Source organism: Oryzias latipes, chromosome 1, assembly GCF_053564925.1.
Source record: "Oryzias latipes strain Hd-rR chromosome 1, Olatipes_Hd-rR_3.1".
NCBI classification, from domain to species: domain Eukaryota; kingdom Metazoa; phylum Chordata; class Actinopteri; order Beloniformes; family Adrianichthyidae; genus Oryzias; species Oryzias latipes.
This window is the reverse complement of record NC_136237.1, coordinates 11,119,885-11,140,159: the sequence shown is the minus strand read 5'-3', so window position 1 is coordinate 11,140,159 and position 20,275 is coordinate 11,119,885. Positions and strand designations below refer to the sequence as shown.

Genomic DNA, 20,275 nt, shown 5'->3' with positions numbered 1-20,275 from the left:
ACAGACGTTGTTCAGTAGCACCATGACAAGTTTTAAGCTGTGTTCACACCAAATGCAATTTGTGTGTAAGGATTGTCCACATTCACTCCTACACCAATGTTCTGATTATATTCAAGGGTCCTGTGGTGTGTTTAGCATTCAGCGTGTCAAGTCATTTTCGGACATACTTCGTGCGACGAATTTGACAAGCGTCGAAAGGCAGCTAACTGCGCCACTCAAATGCGACACCGAATTGAACTCAGTGTGAAAGCAGCATTACACTCATGCCCCTCTTCTAAGTAGTTACATACTTACCAACATCCAAAACAACAGCAGCAATACCCAACAAGAAAAGGTCTTATGAATGTATTCATACAGTTGCATCTATTACCTTGTCTGCATCAACTGCACTCACACTATCTTTGTTGATGGTTGCAAGGAGCAGGTGTTTCAGTAAACACTTCCAAAGCCCTGACTTGAATGAAAGCTTTTGTCATAAACATCTGAAAGACAGTAACGTACTTGCAGCAGTTTGAAAGCTTGGTCAGCATTTTGCAATGTTTTTAATGGGCATTAGTGCAAAGACATGTAGTATGATTCCCAATGAGGGGACATCTAAAGGACTGTATTTGATGATCAAACAGGAGCTCAGGATAATGGAGAATGAGGGCATCGATCCCTCTACCTCTCACATGCAAAGCGAGCGCTCTACCACTTGAGCTAATTCCCCTACGAATCAACTGCGTTTTTATGGCAAATGTTTAATGACACTTTTTGTATGGCTGTGACAGTTCTTCGTAGCTTCGGTGCATATCCAAACACTGTTTTTGCAGCTTTTTCTCTCCAAAATATCAACTTTTTCCAGTGGTTAAAAACCACACGATTCTATATTTGCCTCCACAGTTGCAAAGCTAATGCTAGAAGGGTTGGACACGCCATGTTTACAAAGATAATATAAACCCACGGGCCATCTACAAGGATCTGCAGATTTGAAACTTGACTCATTACCAACTCTGCCAAATGAAAGGTAATCAACAAACAACTCATTCTGATCTTTACCTTTTCTGATGGTGAATTTGCATGCATCTTTTTACTCGCAGTCAACCACTCTGTCAGCATGTACATAGACTCATTTCTGGTAACGCTTTATAAGCAGCTTACTACAACATTAAAAGTGCTTGTTAATGTCTTATAAATAGTTTATTAAGGACACCTATTATAAAGCGTTACCTCATTTCTTATCATGATCAAGAGCGCTCATTGAATGTCACTCTGGCTTTTGGGGAACCCACGGAATTCTAATCATTGACATCAACACCTGAAAGCCACAGAGGCACTATCTGTCAAGAACAGAAATCCCTGATCAACAAGTATTCCTTAAAGGTAAATTCCATACCAACAACAGACCAAACTCTGCAACTCATCTCATAAGTACATGCTTCTTGCACCAACAGTTTGATGAAACGTAGATACAAAAGAAAATGTTGTGCAGAATGTGGACATCTATCCCCCTTGTTCTCACATGCAAAGCAAGCACTCTGCCATTTGAAGTAATTCCCTAGCAAAATGCTCTGATTGGTTGCTCAAATCCAAAAGTCCTTTTGGCCACAATGAGAGCACAGGTCCTTCTAACCTTGTTGTATATCCACATACTGGCACATTTTTAGTTTTTAAAAAATCCCAACTTGCTTGAGTAGCTGGAAATAATGGGCTACCTCAAGATGCCACAGGCCGCACGAGGCCAATGATGGCATACGAGTTTATGAGACCAGTGGTGTCACGAAAGAATTAAATTCCAGATGAGGTGTCCGAGAGGTTAAGGAGATGGACTGCTAATCCGTTGTGCTTTGCACGCATGGGTTCAAATCCCATCCTCATCGTGTATTTTTTCTTTTGGAGTGTCAACAGACGTTGTTCAGTAGCACCATGACAAGTTTTAAGCTGTGTTCACACCAAATGCAATTTGTGTGTAAGGATTGTCCACATTCACTCCTACACCAATGTTCTGATTATATTCAAGGGTCCTGTGGTGTGTTTAGCATTCAGCGTGTCAAGTCATTTTCGGACATACTTCGTGCGACGAATTTGACAAGCGTCGAAAGGCAGCTAACTGCCCCACTCAAATGCGACACCGAATCGAACTCAGTGTGAAAGCAGCATTACACTCATGCCCCTCTTCTAAGTAGTTACATACTTACCAACATCCAAAACAACAGCAGCAATACCCAACAAGAAAAGGTCTTATGAATGTATTCATACAGTTGCATCTATTACCTTGTCTGCATCAACTGCACTCACACTATCTTTGTTGATGGTTGCAAGGAGCAGGTGTTTCAGTAAACACTTCCAAAGCCCTGACTTGAATGAAAGCTTTTGTCATAAACATCTGAAAGACAGTAAGGTACTTGCAGCAGTTTGAAAGCTAAGTCAGCATTTTGCAATGTTTTTAATGGGCATTGGTGCAAAGACATGTAGTATGATTCCCAATGAGGGTACATCTAAAGGACTGTATTTGATGATCAATAGACAGGAGCTCAGGATAATGGAGAATGAGGGCATCGATCCCTCTACCTCTCACATGCAAAGCGAGCGCTCTACCACTTGAGCTAATTCCCCTACGAATCAACTGTGTTTTTATGCCAAATGTTTAATGACACTTTTTGTATGGCTGTGACAGTTCTTCGTAGCTTCGGTGCGTATCCAAACACTGTTTTTGCGGCTTTTTCTCTCCAAAATATCAACTTTTTCCAGTGGTTAAAAACCACACGATTCTATATTTGCCTCCACAGTTGCAAAGCTAATGCTAGAAGGGTTGGACACGCCATGTTTACAAAGATAATATAAACACACGGGCCATCTACAAGGATCTGCAGATTTGAAACTTGACTCATTACCAACTCTGCCAAATGAAAGGTAATCAACAAACAAGTCGTTCTGATCTTTACCTTTTCTGATGGTGAATTTGTATGCATCTTTTTACTCGCAGTCAACCACTCTGTCAGCATGTACATAGACTCATTTCTTATCATGATCAAGAGCGCTCAATGAATGTCACTCTGGCTTTTGGGGAACCCACGGAATTCTAATCATTGACATCAACACCTGAAAGCCACAGAGGCACTATCTGTCAAGAACAGAAATCCCTGATCAACAAGTATTCCTTAAAGGTAAATTCCATACCAACAACAGACCAAACTCTGCAACTCATCTCATAAGTACATGCTTCTTGCACCAACAGTTTGATGAAACGTAGATACAAAAGAAAATGTTGTGCAGAATGTGGACATCTATCCCCCTTGTTCTCACATGCAAAGCAAGCACTCTGCCATTTGAAGTAATTCCCTAGCAAAATGCTCTGATTGGTTGCTCAAATCCAAAAGTCCTTTTGGCCACAATGAGAGCACAGGTCCTTCTAACCTTGTTGTATATCCACATACTGGCACATTTTTAGTTTTTAAAAAATCCCAACTTGCTTGAGTAGCTGGAAATAATGGGCTACCTCAAGATGCCACAGGCCGCACGAGGCCAATGATGGCATACGAGTTTATGAGACCAGTGGTGTCACGAAAGAATTGAATTCCAGATGAGGTGTCCGAGAGGTTAAGGAGATGGACTGCTAATCCATTGTGCTTTGCACGCATGGGTTCAAATCCCATCCTCGTTGTGTATTTTTTCTTTTGGAGTGTCAACAGACGTTCAGTAGCACCATGACAAGTTTTAAGCTGTGTTCACACCAAATGCAATTTGTGTGTAAGGATTGTCCACATTCACTCCTACACCAATGTTCTGATTATATTCAAGGGTCCTGTGGTGTGTTTAGCATTCAGCGTGTCAAGTCATTTTCGGACATACATCATGCGACGAATTTGACAAGCGTCGAAAGGCAGCTAGCTGCCCCACTCAAATGTGACACCGAATCGAACTCAGTGTGAAAGCAACATTACACTCATGCCCCTCTTCTAAGTAGTTACATTCCTACCAACATCCAAAACAACAGCAGCAATACCCAACAAGAAAAGGTCTTATGAATGCATTCATGCAGTTGCATCTATTACCTTGTCTGCGTCAACTGCACTCACACTATCTTTGTTGATGGTTGCAAGGAGCAGGTGTTTCAGTAAACACTTTCAAAGCTTTAAAAGCCCTGACTTGAATGAAAGCTTTTGTCATAAACATCTGAAAGACAGTAAGGTACTTGCAGCAGTTTGAAAGCTAAGTCAGCATTTTGCAATGTTTTTAATGGGCATTGGTGCAAAGACATGTAGTATGATTCCCAATGAGGGTACATCTAAAGGACTGTATTTGATGATCAATAGACAGGAGCTCAGGATAATGGAGAATGAGGGCATCGATCCCTCTACCTCTCACATGCAAAGCGAGCGCTCTACCACTTGAGCTAATTCCCCTACGAATCAACTGTGTTTTTATGCCAAATGTTTAATGACACTTTTTGTATGGCTGTGACAGTTCTTCGTAGCTTCGGTGCGTATCCAAACACTGTTTTTGCGGCTTTTTCTCTCCAAAATATCAACTTTTTCCAGTGGTTAAAAACCACACGATTCTATATTTGCCTCCACAGTTGCAAAGCTAATGCTAGAAGGGTTGGACACGCCATGTTTACAAAGATAATATAAACACACGGGCCATCTACAAGGATCTGCAGATTTGAAACTTGACTCATTACCAACTCTGCCAAATGAAAGGTAATCAACAAACAAGTCGTTCTGATCTTTACCTTTTCTGATGGTGAATTTGTATGCATCTTTTTACTCGCAGTCAACCACTCTGTCAGCATGTACATAGACTCATTTCTTATCATGATCAAGAGCGCTCAATGAATGTCACTCTGGCTTTTGGGGAACCCACGGAATTCTAATCATTGACATCAACACCTGAAAGCCACAGAGGCACTATCTGTCAAGAACAGAAATCCCTGATCAACAAGTATTCCTTAAAGGTAAATTCCATACCAACAACAGACCAAACTCTGCAACTCATCTCATAAGTACATGCTTCTTGCACCAACAGTTTGATGAAACGTAGATACAAAAGAAAATGTTGTGCAGAATGTGGACATCTATCCCCCTTGTTCTCACATGCAAAGCAAGCACTCTGCCATTTGAAGTAATTCCCTAGCAAAATGCTCTGATTGGTTGCTCAAATCCAAAAGTCCTTTTGGCCACAATGAGAGCACAGGTCCTTCTAACCTTGTTGTATATCCACATACTGGCACATTTTTAGTTTTTAAAAAATCCCAACTTGCTTGAGTAGCTGGAAATAATGGGCTACCTCAAGATGCCACAGGCCGCACGAGGCCAATGATGGCATACGAGTTTATGAGACCAGTGGTGTCACGAAAGAATTGAATTCCAGATGAGGTGTCCGAGAGGTTAAGGAGATGGACTGCTAATCCATTGTGCTTTGCACGCATGGGTTCAAATCCCATCCTCATTGTGTATTTTGTCTTTTGGAGTGTCAACAGACGTTCAGTAGCACCATGACAAGTTTTAAGCTGTGTTCACACCAAATGCAATTTGTGTGTAAGGATTGTCCACATTCACTCCTACACCAATGTTCTGATTATATTCAAGGGGCCTGTGGTGTTTTTAGCATTCAGCGTGTCAAGTCATTTTCGGACATACATCGTGTGACGAATTTGACAAGCGTATAAAGGCAGCTAGCTGCCCCACTCAAATGTGACACAGAATCGAACTCAGTGTGAAAGCAGCATTACACTCATGCCCCTCTTCTAAGTAGTTACATTCTTACCAACATCCAAAACAACAGCAGCAATACCCAACAAGAAAAGGTCTTATGAATGCATTTGCATCTATTACCTTGTCTGCATCAACTGCACTCACACTATCTTTGTTGATGGTTGCAAGGAGCAGGTGTTTCAGTAAACACTTTCAAAGCCCTGACTTTAATGAAAGCTTTTGTCATAAACATCTGAAAGACAGTAAGGTAGTTGCAGCAGTTTGAAAGCTCGGTCAGCATTTTGCAATGTTTTTAATGGGCATTGGTGTAAAGACATGTAGTATGATACCCAATGAGGGTACAATCTAAAGGACTGTATTTGATGATCAACAGACAGGAGCTCAGGATAATGGAGAATGAGGGCATCGATCCCTCTACCTCTCACATGCAAAGCGAGCGCTCTACCACTTGAGCTAATTCCCCTACGAATCAACTGTGTTTTTATGCCAAATGTTTAATGACACTTTTTGTATGGCTGTGACAGTTCTTCGTAGCTTCGGTGCATATCCAAACACTGTTTTTGCGGCTTTTTCTCTCCAAAATATCAACTTTTTCCAGTGGTTAAAAACCACACGATTCTATATTTGCCTCCACAGTTGCAAAGCTAATGCTAGAAGGGTTGGACACGCCATGTTTACAAAGATAATATAAACCCACGGGCCATCTACAAGGATCTGCAGATTTGAAACTTGACTCATTACCAACTCTGCCAAATGAAAGGTAATCAACAAACAAGTCGTTCTGATCTTTACCTTTTCTGATGGTGAATTTGCATGCATCTTTTTACTCGCAGTCAACCACTCTGTCAGCATGTACATAGACTCATTTCTTATCATGATCAAGAGCGCTCAATGAATGTCACTCTGGCTTTTGGGGAACCCACGGAATTCTAATCATTGACATCAACACCTGAAAGCCACAGAGGCACTATCTGTCAAGAACAGAAATCCCTGATCAACAAGTATTCCTTAAAGGTAAATTCCATACCAACAACAGACCAAACTCTGCAACTCATCTCATAAGTACATGCTTCTTGCACCAACAGTTTGATGAAACGTAGATACAAAAGAAAATGTTGTGCAGAATGTGGACATCTATCCCCCTTGTTCTCACATGCAAAGCAAGCACTCTGCCATTTGAAGTAATTCCCTAGCAAAATGCTCTGATTGGTTGCTCAAATCCAAAAGTCCTTTTGGCCACAATGAGAACACAGGTCCTTCTAACCTTGTTGTATATCCACATACTGGCACATTTTTAGTTTTTAAAAAATCCCAACTTGCTTGAGTAGCTGGAAATAATGGGCTACCTCAAGATGCCACAGGCCGCACGAGGCCAATGATGGCATACGAGTTTATGAGACCAGTGGTGTCACGAAAGAATTGAATTCCAGATGAGGTGTCCGAAAGGTTAAGGAGATGGACTGCTAATCCATTGTGCTTTGCACGCATGGGTTCAAATCCCATCCTCATCGTGTATTTTTTCTTTTGGAGTGTCAACAGACGTTCAGTAGCACCATGACAAGTTTTAAGCTGTGTTCACACCAAATGCAATTTTTGTGTAAGGATTGTCCACATTCACTCCTACACCAATGTTCTGATTATATTCAAGGGTCCTGTGGTGTGTTTAGCATTCAGCGTGTCAAGTCATTTTCGGACATACATCGTGCGACGAATTTGACAAGCGTATAAAGACAGCTAGCTGCCCCACTCAAATGTGACACCGAATCGAACTCAGTGTGAAAGCAGCATTACACTCATGCCCCTCTTCTAAGTAGTTACATTCTTACCAACATCCAAAACAACAGCAGCAATACCCAACAAGAAAAGGTCTTATGAATGCATTCATGCAGTTGCATCTATTACCTTGTCTGCTTCAACTGCACTCACACTATCTTTGTTGATGGTTGCAAGGAGCAGGTGTTTCAGTAAACACTTTCAAAGCCCTGACTTCAATGAAAGCTTTTGTCATAAACATCTGAAAGACAGTAAGGTAGTTGCAGCAGTTTGAAAGCTCGGTCAGCATTTTGCAATGTTTTTAATGGGCATTGGTGTAAAGACATGTAGTATGATTCCCAATGAGGGTACATCTAAAGGACTGTATTTGATGATCAACAGACAGGAGCTCAGGATAATGGAGAATGAGGGCATCGATCCCTCTACCTCTCACATGCAAAGCGAGCGCTCTACCACTTGAGCTAATTCCCCTACGAATCAACTGTGTTTTTATGCCAAATGTTTAATGACACTTTTTGTATGGCTGTGACAGTTCTTCGTAGCTTCGGTGCATATCCAAACACTGTTTTTGCGGCTTTTTCTCTCCAAAATATCAACTTTTTCCAGTGGTTAAAAACCACACGATTCTATATTTGCCTCCACAGTTGCAAAGCTAATGCTAGAAGGGTTGGACACGCCATGTTTACAAAGATAATATAAACACACGGGCCATCTACAAGGATCTGCAGATTTGAAACTTGACTCATTACCAACTCTGCCAAATGAAAGGTAATCAACAAACAAGTCGTTCTGATCTTTACCTTTTCTGATGGTGAATTTGCATGCATCTTTTTACTCGCAGTCAACCACTCTGTCAGCATGTACATAGACTCATTTCTTATCATGATCAAGAGCGCTCAATGAATGTCACTCTGGCTTTTGGGGAACCCACGGAATTCTAATCATTGACATCAACACCTGAAAGCCACAGAGGCACTATCTGTCAAGAACAGAAATCCCTGATCAACAAGTATTCCTTAAAGGTAAATTCCATACCAACAACAGACCAAACTCTGCAACTCATCTCATAAGTACATGCTTCTTGCACCAACAGTTTGATGAAACGTAGATACAAAAGAAAATGTTGTGCAGAATGTGGACATCTATCCCCCTTGTTCTCACATGCAAAGCAAGCACTCTGCCATTTGAAGTAATTCCCTAGCAAAATGCTCTGATTGGTTGCTAAATCCAAAAGTCCTTTTGGCCACAATGAGAGCACAGGTCCTTCTAACCTTGTTGTATATCCACATACTGGCACATTATTAGTTTTTAAAAAATCCCAACTTGCTTGAGTAGCTGGAAATAATGGGCTACCTCAAGATGCCACAGGCCGCACGAGGCCAATGATGGCATACGAGTTTATGAGACCAGTGGTGTCACGAAAGAATTAATTTCCAGATGAGGTGTCCAAGAGGTTAAGGAGATGGACTGCTAACCCATTGTGCTTTGCACGCATGGGTTCAAATCCCATCCTCATTGTGTGTTTTGTCTTTTGGAGTGTCAACAGACGTTGTTCGGTAGCACCATGACAAGTTTTAAGCTGTGTTCACACCAAATGCAATTTTTGTGTAAGGATTGTCCACATTCACTCCTACATCAATGTTCTGATTAAATTCAAGGGTCCTTTGGTGTGTTTAGAATTCAGCATGTCAAGTCATTTTCGGACATACATCATGCGACGAATTTGACAAGCGTCGAAAGGCAGCTAGCTGCCCCACTCAAATGCAACACCGAATCGAACTCAGTGTGAAAGCAGCATTACACTCATGCCCCTCTTCTAAGTAGTTACATTCTTACCAACATCCAAAACAACAGCAGCAATACCCAACAAGAAAAGGTCTTATGAATGCATTCATGCAGTTGCATCTATTACCTTGTCTGCGTCAACTGCACTCACACTATCTTTGTTGATGGTTGCAAGGAGCAGGTGTTTCAGTAAACACTTTCAAAGCCCTGACTTGAATGAAAGCTTTTGTCATAAACATCTGAAAGACAGTAAGGTAGTTGCAGCAGTTTGAAAGCTCGGTCATCATTTTGCAATGTTTTTAATGGGCATTGGTGTAAAGACATGTAGTATGATTCCCAATGAGGGTACATCTAAAGGACTGTATTTGATGATCAACAGACAGGAGCTCAGGATAATGAGGGCATCGCTCCCTCTACCTCTCACATGCAAAGCGAGCGCTCTACCACTTGAGCTAATTCCCCTACGAATCAACTCCGTTTTTATGCCAAATGTTTAATGACACTTTTTGTATGGCTGTGACAGTTCTTCGTAGCTTCGGTGCATATCCAAACACTGTTTTTGCGGCTTTTTCTCTCCAAAATATCAACTTTTTCCAGTGGTTAAAAACCACACGATTCTATATTTGCCTCCACAGTTGCAAAGCTAATGCTAGAAGGGTTGGACACGCCATGTTTACAAAGATAATATAAACACACGGGCCATCTACAAGGATCTGCAGATTTGAAACTTGACTCATTACCAACTCTGCCAAATGAAAGGTAATCAACAAACAAGTCGTTCTGATCTTTACCTTTTCTGATGGTGAATTTGCATGCATCTTTTTACTCGCAGTCAACCACTCTGTCAGCATGTACATAGACTCATTTCTTATCATGATCAAGAGAGCTCAATGAATGTCACTCTGGCTTTTGGGGAACCCACGGAATTCTAATCATTGACATCAACACCTGAAAGCCACAGAGGCACTATCTGTCAAGAACAGAAATCCCTGATCAACAAGTATTCCTTAAAGGTAAATTCCAAACCAACAACAGACCAAACTCTGCAACTCATCTCATAAGTACATGCTTCTTGCACCAACAGTTTGATGAAACGTAGATACAAAAGAAAATGTTGTGCAGAATGTGGACATCTATCCCCCTTGTTCTCACATGCAAAGCAAGCACTCTGCCATTTGAAGTAATTCCCTAGCAAAATGCTCTGATTGGTTGCTCAAATCCAAAAGTCCTTTTGGCCACAATGAGAGCACAGGTCCTTCTAACCTTGTTGTATATCCACATACTGACACATTTTTAGTTTTTAAAAAATCCCAACTAGCTTGAGTAGCTGGAAATAATGGGCTACCTCAAGATGCCACAGGCCGCACGAGGCCAATGATGGCATACGAGTTTATGAGACCAGTGGTGTCACGAAAGAATTGAATTCCAGATGAGGTGTCCGAGAGGTTAAGGAGATGGACTGCTAATCCATTGTGCTTTGCACGCATGGGTTCAAATCCCATCCTCATCGTGTATTTTTTCTTTTGGAGTGTCAACAGACGTTCAGTAGCACCATGACAAGTTTTAAGCTGTGTTCACACCAAATGCAATTTGTGTGTAAGGATTGTCCACATTCACTCCTACACCAATGTTCTGATTATATTCAAGGGTCCTGTGGTGTGTTTAGCATTCAGCGTGTCAAGTCATTTTCGGACATACATCGTGCGACGAATTTGACAAGCGTATAAAGACAGCTAGCTGCCCCACTCAAATGTGACACCGAATCGAACTCAGTGTGAAAGCAGCATTACACTCATGCCCCTCTTCTAAGTAGTTACATTCTTACCAACATCCAAAACAACAGCAGCAATACCCAACAAGAAAAGGTCTTATGAATGCATTCATGCAGTTGCATCTATTACCTTGTCTGCTTCAACTGCACTCACACTATCTTTGTTGATGGTTGCAAGGAGCAGGTGTTTCAGTAAACACTTTCAAAGCCCTGACTTGAATGAAAGCTTTTGTCATAAACATCTGAAAGACAGTAAGGTAGTTGCAGCAGTTTGAAAGCTCGGTCAGCATTTTGCAATGTTTTTAATGGGCATTGGTGTAAAGACATGTAGTATGATTCCCAATGAGGGTACATCTAAAGGACTGTATTTGATGATCAATAGACAGGAGCTCAGGATAATGGAGAATGAGGGCATCGATCCCTCTACCTCTCACATGCAAAGCGAGCGCTCTACCACTTGAGCTAATTCCCCTACGAATCAACTGTGTTTTTATGCCAAATGTTTAATGACACTTTTTGTATGGCTGTGACAGTTCTTCGTAGCTTCGGTGCGTATCCAAACACTGTTTTTGCGGCTTTTTCTCTCCAAAATATCAACTTTTTCCAGTGGTTATAAACCACACGATTCTATATTTGCCTCCACAGTTGCAAAGCTAATGCTAGAAGGGTTGGACACGCCATGTTTACAAAGATAATATAAACCCACGGGCCATCTACAAGGATCTGCAGATTTGAAACTTGACTCATTACCAACTCTGCCAAATGAAAGGTAATCAACAAACAAGTCGTTCTGATCTTTACCTTTTCTGATGGTGAATTTGCATGCATCTTTTTACTCGCAGTCAACCACTCTGTCAGCATGTACATAGACTCATTTCTTATCATGATCAAGAGCGCTCAATGAATGTCACTCTGGCTTTTGGGGAACCCACGGAATTCTAATCATTGACATCAACACCTGAAAGCCACAGAGGCACTATCTGTCAAGAACAGAAATCCCTGATCAACAAGTATTCCTTAAAGGTAAATTCCATACCAACAACAGACCAAACTCTGCAACTCATCTCATAAGTACATGCTTCTTGCACCAACAGTTTGATGAAACGTAGATACAAAAGAAAATGTTGTGCAGAATGTGGACATCTATCCCCCTTGTTCTCACATGCAAAGCAAGCACTCTGCCATTTGAAGTAATTCCCTAGCAAAATGCTCTGATTGGTTGCTCAAATCCAAAAGTCCTTTTGGCCACAATGAGAGCACAGGTCCTTCTAACCTTTTTGTATATCCACATACTGGCACATTTTAGTTTTTAAAAAAACCCAACTTGCTTGAGTAGCTGGAAATAATGGGCTACCTCAAGATGCCACAGGCCGCACGAGGCCAATGATGGCATACGAGTTTATGAGACCAGTGGTGTCACGAAAGAATTAAATTCCAGATGAGGTGTCCGAGAGGTTAAGGAGATGGACTGCTAATCCATTGTGCTTTGCACGCATGGGTTCAAATCCCATCCTCATCGTGTATTTTTTCTTTTGGAGTGTCAACAGACGTTGTTCAGTAGCACCATGACAAGTTTTAAGCTGTGTTCACACCAAATGCAATTTGTGTGTAAGGATTGTCCACATTCACTCCTACATCAATGTTCTGATTATATTCAAGGGTCCTGTGGTGTGTTTAGCATTCAGCGTGTCAAGTCATTTTCGGACATACTTCGTGCGACGAATTTGACAAGCGTCGAAAGGCAGCTAACTGCCCCACTCAAATGCGACACCGAATTGAACTCAGTGTGAAAGCAGCATTACACTCATGCCCCTCTTCTAAGTAGTTACATTCTTACCAACATCCAAAACAACAGCAGCAATACCCAACAAGAAAAGGTCTTATGAATGTATTCATGCAGTTGCATCTATTACCTTGTCTGCATCAACTGCACTCACACTATCTTTGTTGATGGTTGCAAGGAGCAGGTGTTTCAGTAAACACTTCCAAAGCCCTGACTTGAATGAAAGCTTTTGTCATAAACATCTGAAAGACAGTAACGTACTTGCAGCAGTTTGAAAGCTTGGTCAGCATTTTGCAATGTTTTTAATGGGCATTAGTGCAAAGACATGTAGTATGATTCCCAATGAGGGGACATCTAAAGGACTGTATTTGATGATCAAACAGCAGCTCAGGATAATGGAGAATGAGGGCATTGATCCCTCTACCTCTAACATGCAAAGCGAGCGCTCTACCACTTGAGCTAATTCCCCTACGAATCAACTGCGTTTTTATGCCAAATGTTTAATGACACTCTTTGTATGGCTGTGACAGTTCTTCGTAGCTTCGGTGCATATCCAAACACTGTTTTTGCGGCTTTTTCTCTCCAAAATATCAACTTTTTCCAGTGGTTAAAAACCACACGATTCTATATTTGCCTCCACAGTTGCAAAGCTAATGCTAGAAGGGTTGGACACGCCATGTTTACAAAGATAATATAAACACACGGGCCATCTACAAGGATCTGCAGATTTGAAACTTGACTCATTACCAACTCTGCCAAATGAAAGGTAATCAACAAACAAGTCGTTCTGATCTTTACCTTTTCTGATGGTGAATTTGCATGCATCTTTTTACTCGCAGTCAACCACTCTGTCAGCATGTACATAGACTCATTTCTTATCATGATCAAGAGCGCTCAATGAATGTCACTCTGGCTTTTGGGGAACCCACGGAATTCTAATCATTGACATCAACACCTGAAAGCCACAGAGGCACTATCTGTCAAGAACAGAAATCCCTGATCAACAAGTATTCCTTAAAGGTAAATTCCATACCAACAACAGACCAAACTCTGCAACTCATCTCATAAGTACATGCTTCTTGCACCAACAGTTTGATGAAACGTAGATACAAAAGAAAATGTTGTGCAGAATGTGGACATCTATCCCCCTTGTTCTCACATGCAAAGCAAGCACTCTGCCATTTGAAGTAATTCCCTAGCAAAATGCTCTGATTGGTTGCTCAAATCCAAAAGTCCTTTTGGCCACAATGAGAACACAGGTCCTTCTAACCTTGTTGTATATCCACATACTGGCACATTTTTAGTTTTTAAAAAATCCCAACTTGCTTGAGTAGCTGGAAATAATGGGCTACCTCAAGATGCCACAGGCCGCACGAGGCCAATGATGGCATACGAGTTTATGAGACCAGTGGTGTCACGAAAGAATTGAATTCCAGATGAGGTGTCTGAAAGGTTAAGGAGATGGACTGCTAATCCATTGTGCTTTGCACGCATGGGTTCAAATCCCATCCTCATCGTGTATTTTTTCTTTTGGAGTGTCAACAGACGTTCAGTAGCACCATGACAAGTTTTAAGCTGTGTTCACACCAAATGCAATTTTTGTGTAAGGATTGTCCACATTCACTCCTACACCAATGTTCTGATTATATTCAAGGGTCCTGTGGTGTGTTTAGCATTCAGCGTGTCAAGTCATTTTCGGACATACATCGTGCGACGAATTTGACAAGCGTATAAAGACAGCTAGCTGCCCCACTCAAATGTGACACCGAATCGAACTCAGTGTGAAAGCAGCATTACACTCATGCCCCTCTTCTAAGTAGTTACATTCTTACCAACATCCAAAACAACAGCAGCAATACCCAACAAGAAAAGGTCTTATGAATGCATTCATGCAGTTGCATCTATTACCTTGTCTGCTTCAACTGCACTCACACTATCTTTGTTGATGGTTGCAAGGAGCAGGTGTTTCAGTAAACACTTTCAAAGCCCTGACTTCAATGAAAGCTTTTGTCATAAACATCTGAAAGACAGTAAGGTAGTTGCAGCAGTTTGAAAGCTCGGTCAGCATTTTGCAATGTTTTTAATGGGCATTGGTGTAAAGACATGTAGTATGATTCCCAATGAGGGTACATCTAAAGGACTGTATTTGATGATCAACAGACAGGAGCTCAGGATAATGGAGAATGAGGGCATCGATCCCTCTACCTCTCACATGCAAAGCGAGCGCTCTACCACTTGAGCTAATTCCCCTACGAATCAACTGTGTTTTTATGCCAAATGTTTAATGACACTTTTTGTATGGCTGTGACAGTTCTTCGTAGCTTCGGTGCATATCCAAACACTGTTTTTGCGGCTTTTTCTCTCCAAAATATCAACTTTTTCCAGTGGTTAAAAACCACACGATTCTATATTTGCCTCCACAGTTGCAAAGCTAATGCTAGAAGGGTTGGACACGCCATGTTTACAAAGATAATATAAACACACGGGCCATCTACAAGGATCTGCAGATTTGAAACTTGACTCATTACCAACTCTGCCAAATGAAAGGTAATCAACAAACAAGTCGTTCTGATCTTTACCTTTTCTGATGGTGAATTTGCATGCATCTTTTTACTCGCAGTCAACCACTCTGTCAGCATGTACATAGACTCATTTCTTATCATGATCAAGAGCGCTCAATGAATGTCACTCTGGCTTTTGGGGAACCCACGGAATTCTAATCATTGACATCAACACCTGAAAGCCACAGAGGCACTATCTGTCAAGAACAGAAATCCCTGATCAACAAGTATTCCTTAAAGGTAAATTCCAAACCAACAACAGACCAAACTCTGCAACTCATCTCATAAGTACATGCTTCTTGCACCAACAGTTTGATGAAACGTAGATACAAAAGAAAATGTTGTGCAGAATGTGGACATCTATCCCCCTTGTTCTCACATGCAAAGCAAGCACTCTGCCATTTGAAGTAATTCCCTAGCAAAATGCTCTGATTGGTTGCTCAAATCCAAAAGTCCTTTTGGCCACAATGAGAGCACAGGTCCTTCTAACCTTGTTGTATATCCACATACTGACACATTTTTAGTTTTTAAAAAATCCCAACTAGCTTGAGTAGCTGGAAATAATGGGCTACCTCAAGATGCCACAGGCCGCACGAGGCCAATGATGGCATACGAGTTTATGAGACCAGTGGTGTCACGAAAGAATTGAATTCCAGATGAGGTGTCCGAGAGGTTAAGGAGATGGACTGCTAATCCATTGTGCTTTGCACGCATGGGTTCAAATCCCATCCTCATCGTGTATTTTTTCTTTTGGAGTGTCAACAGACGTTCAGTAGCACCATGACAAGTTTTAAGCTGTGTTCACACCAAATGCAATTTGTGTGTAAGGATTGTCCACATTCACTCCTACACCAATGTTCTGATTATATTCAAGGGTCCTGTGGTGTGTTTAGCATTCAGCGTGTCAAGTCATTTTCGGACATACATCGTGCGACGAATTTGACAAGCGTATAAAGACAGCTAGCTGCCCCACTCAAATGTGACACCGAATCGAACTCAGTGTGAAAGCAGCATTACACTCATGCCCCTCTTCTAAGTAGTTACATTCTTACCAACATCCAAAACAACAGCAGCAATACCCAACAAGAAAAGGTCTTATGAATGCATTCATGCAGTTGCATCTATTACCTTGTCTGCTTCAACTGCACTCACACTATCTTTGTTGATGGTTGCAAGGAGCAGGTGTTTCAGTAAACACTTTCAAAGCCCTGACTTGAATGAAAGCTTTTGTCATAAACATCTGAAAGACAGTAAGGTAGTTGCAGCAGTTTGAAAGCTCGGTCAGCATTTTGCAATGTTTTTAATGGGCATTGGTGTAAAGACATGTAGTATGATTCCCAATGAGGGTACATCTAAAGGACTGTATTTGATGATCAATAGACAGGAGCTCAGGATAATGGAGAATGAGGGCATCGATCCCTCTACCTCTCACATGCAAAGCGAGCGCTCTACCACTTGAGCTAATTCCCCTACGAATCAACTGTGTTTTTATGCCAAATGTTTAATGACACTTTTTGTATGGCTGTGACAGTTCTTCGTAGCTTCGGTGCGTATCCAAACACTGTTTTTGCGGCTTTTTCTCTCCAAAATATCAACTTTTTCCAGTGGTTATAAACCACACGATTCTATATTTGCCTCCACAGTTGCAAAGCTAATGCTAGAAGGGTTGGACACGCCATGTTTACAAAGATAATATAAACCCACGGGCCATCTACAAGGATCTGCAGATTTGAAACTTGACTCATTACCAACTCTGCCAAATGAAAGGTAATCAACAAACAAGTCGTTCTGATCTTTACCTTTTCTGATGGTGAATTTGCATGCATCTTTTTACTCGCAGTCAACCACTCTGTCAGCATGTACATAGACTCATTTCTTATCATGATCAAGAGCGCTCAATGAATGTCACTCTGGCTTTTGGGGAACCCACGGAATTCTAATCATTGACATCAACACCTGAAAGCCACAGAGGCACTATCTGTCAAGAACAGAAATCCCTGATCAACAAGTATTCCTTAAAGGTAAATTCCATACCAACAACAGACCAAACTCTGCAACTCATCTCATAAGTACATGCTTCTTGCACCAACAGTTTGATGAAACGTAGATACAAAAGAAAATGTTGTGCAGAATGTGGACATCTATCCCCCTTGTTCTCACATGCAAAGCAAGCACTCTGCCATTTGAAGTAATTCCCTAGCAAAATGCTCTGATTGGTTGCTCAAATCCAAAAGTCCTTTTGGCCACAATGAGAGCACAGGTCCTTCTAACCTTTTTGTATATCCACATACTGGCACATTTTAGTTTTTAAAAAAACCCAACTTGCTTGAGTAGCTGGAAATAATGGGCTACCTCAAGATGCCACAGGCCGCACGAGGCCAATGATGGCATACGAGTTTATGAGACCAGTGGTGTCACGAAAGAATTAAATTCCAGATGAGGTGTCCGAGAGGTTAAGGAGATGGACTGCTAATCCATTGTGCTTTGCACGCATGGGTTCAAATCCCATCCTCATAGTGTATTTTTTCTTTTGGAGTGTCAACAGACGTTGTTCAGTAGCACCATGACAAGTTTTAAGCTGTGTTCACACCAAATGCAATTTGTGTGTAAGGATTGTCCACATTCACTCCTACATCAATGTTCTGATTATATTCAAGGGTCCTGTGGTGTGTTTAGCATTCAGCGTGTCAAGTCATTTTCGGACATACTTCGTGCGACGAATTTGACAAGCGTCGAAAGGCAGCTAACTGCCCCACTCAAATGCGACACCGAATTGAACTCAGTGTGAAAGCAGCATTACACTCATGCCCCTCTTCTAAGTCGTTACATTCTTACCAACATCCAAAACAACAGCAGCAATACCCAACAAGAAAAGGTCTTATGAATGTATTCATGCAGTTGCATCTATTACCTTGTCTGCATCAACTGCACTCACACTATCTTTGTTGATGGTTGCAAGGAGCAGGTGTTTCAGTAAACACTTCCAAAGCCCTGACTTGAATGAAAGCTTTTGTCATAAACATCTGAAAGACAGTAACGTACTTGCAGCAGTTTGAAAGCTTGGTCAGCATTTTGCAATGTTTTTAATGGGCATTAGTGCAAAGACATGTAGTATGATTCCCAATGAGGGGACATCTAAAGGACTGTATTTGATGATCAAACAGGAGCTCAGGATAATGGAGAATGAGGGCATTGATCCCTCTACCTCTCACATGCAAAGCGACCGCTCTACCACTTGAGCTAATTCCCCTACGAATCAACTGCGTTTTTATGCCAAATGTTTAATGACACTCTTTGTATGGCTGTGACAGTTCTTCGTAGCTTCGGTGCATATCCAAACACTGTTTTTGCGGCTTTTTCTCTCCAAAATATCAACTTTTTCCAGTGGTTAAAAACCACACGATTCTATATTTGCCTCCACAGTTGCAAAGCTAATGCTAGAAGGGTTGGACACGCCATGTTTACAAAGATAATATAAACACACGGGCCATCTACAAGGATCTGCAGATTTGAAACTTGACTCATTACCAACTCTGCCAAATGAAAGGTAATCAACAAACAACTCATTCTGATCTTTACCTTTTCTGATGGTGAATTTGCATGCATCTTTTTACTCGCAGTCAACCACTCTGTCAGCATGTACATAGACTCATTTCTTATCATGATCAAGAGCGCTCAATGAATGTCACTCTGGCTTTTGGGGAACCCACGGAATTCTAATCATTGACATCAACACCTGAAAGCCACAGAGGCACTATCTGTCAAGAACAGAAATCCCTGATCAACAAGTATTCCTTAAAGGTAAATTCCATACCAACAACAGACCAAACTCTGCAACTCATCTCATAAGTACATGCTTCTTGCACCAACAGTTTGATGAAACGTAGATACAAAAGAAAATGTTGTGCAGAATGTGGACATCTATCCCCCTTGTTCTCACATGCAAAGCAAGCACTCTGCCATTTGAAGTAATTCCCTAGCAAAATGCTCTGATTGGTTGCTCAAATCCAAAAGTCCTTTTGGCCACAATGAGAGCACAGGTCCTTCTAACCTTGTTGTATATCCACATACTGGCACATTTTTAGTTTTTAAAAAATCCCAACTTGCTTGAGTAGCTGGAAATAATGGGCTACCTCAAGATGCCACAGGCCGCACGAGGCCAATGATGGCATACGAGTTTATGAGACCAGTGGTGTCACGAAAGAATTGAATTCCAGATGAGGTGTCCGAGAGGTTAAGGAGATGGACTGCTAATCCATTGTGCTTTGCACGCATGGGTTCAAATCCCATCCTCATCGTGTATTTTTTCTTTTGGAGTGTCAACAGACGTTCAGTAGCACCATGACAAGTTTTAAGCTGTGTTCACACCAAATGCAATTTTTGTGTAAGGATTGTCCACATTCACTCCTACACCAATGTTCTGATTATATTCAAGGGTCCTGTGGTGTGTTTAGCATTCAGCGTGTCAAGTCATTTTCGGACATAAATCGTGCGACGAATTTGACAAGCGTATAAAGACAGCTAGCTGCCCCACTCAAATGTGACACCGAATCGAACTCAGTGTGAAAGCAGCATTACACTCATGCCCCTCTTCTAAGTAGTTACATTCTTACCAACATCCAAAACAACAGCAGCAATACCCAACAAGAAAAGGTCTTATGAATGCATTCATGCAGTTGCATCTATTACCTTGTCTGCGTCAACTGCACTCACACTATCTTTGTTGATGGTTGCAAGGAGCAGGTGTTTCAGTAAACACTTTCAAAGCCCTGACTTCAATGAAAGCTTTTGTCATAAACATCTGAAAGACAGTAAGGTAGTTGCAGCAGTTTGAAAGCTCGGACATCATTTTGCAATGTTTTTAATGGGCATTGGTGTAAAGACATGTAGTATGATTCCCAATGAG

General features: G+C 41.4%; 10 non-coding genes across 10 annotated transcripts; all 10 read left to right on the top strand.

Annotated features, from left to right (window-relative positions):
• Nucleotides 1-1,777: 1,777 nt before the first annotated feature.
• trnas-gcu (transfer RNA serine (anticodon GCU)) lies at nucleotides 1,778-1,859 on the top strand. Its single transcript has one exon. It is a non-coding gene; the product is annotated as a tRNA-Ser (tRNA).
• A 1,702-nt stretch (nucleotides 1,860-3,561) lies between these two features.
• On the top strand, nucleotides 3,562-3,643 carry trnas-gcu (transfer RNA serine (anticodon GCU)). Its single transcript has one exon. It is a non-coding gene; the product is annotated as a tRNA-Ser (tRNA).
• Nucleotides 3,644-5,351: 1,708 nt separating this feature from the next.
• On the top strand, nucleotides 5,352-5,433 carry trnas-gcu (transfer RNA serine (anticodon GCU)). Its single transcript has one exon. It is a non-coding gene; the product is annotated as a tRNA-Ser (tRNA).
• A 1,692-nt stretch (nucleotides 5,434-7,125) lies between these two features.
• Nucleotides 7,126-7,207, top strand: trnas-gcu (transfer RNA serine (anticodon GCU)). The gene has a single exon. It is a non-coding gene; the product is annotated as a tRNA-Ser (tRNA).
• A 3,475-nt stretch (nucleotides 7,208-10,682) lies between these two features.
• Nucleotides 10,683-10,764, top strand: trnas-gcu (transfer RNA serine (anticodon GCU)). The gene has a single exon. It is a non-coding gene; the product is annotated as a tRNA-Ser (tRNA).
• A 1,698-nt stretch (nucleotides 10,765-12,462) lies between these two features.
• trnas-gcu (transfer RNA serine (anticodon GCU)) lies at nucleotides 12,463-12,544 on the top strand. Its single transcript has one exon. It is a non-coding gene; the product is annotated as a tRNA-Ser (tRNA).
• Nucleotides 12,545-14,243: 1,699 nt separating this feature from the next.
• On the top strand, nucleotides 14,244-14,325 carry trnas-gcu (transfer RNA serine (anticodon GCU)). Its single transcript has one exon. It is a non-coding gene; the product is annotated as a tRNA-Ser (tRNA).
• Nucleotides 14,326-16,024: 1,699 nt separating this feature from the next.
• Nucleotides 16,025-16,106, top strand: trnas-gcu (transfer RNA serine (anticodon GCU)). The gene has a single exon. It is a non-coding gene; the product is annotated as a tRNA-Ser (tRNA).
• A 1,698-nt stretch (nucleotides 16,107-17,804) lies between these two features.
• Nucleotides 17,805-17,886, top strand: trnas-gcu (transfer RNA serine (anticodon GCU)). Its single transcript has one exon. It is a non-coding gene; the product is annotated as a tRNA-Ser (tRNA).
• Nucleotides 17,887-19,585: 1,699 nt separating this feature from the next.
• On the top strand, nucleotides 19,586-19,667 carry trnas-gcu (transfer RNA serine (anticodon GCU)). Its single transcript has one exon. It is a non-coding gene; the product is annotated as a tRNA-Ser (tRNA).
• The last annotated feature ends 608 nt before the right edge of the window (nucleotides 19,668-20,275 follow it).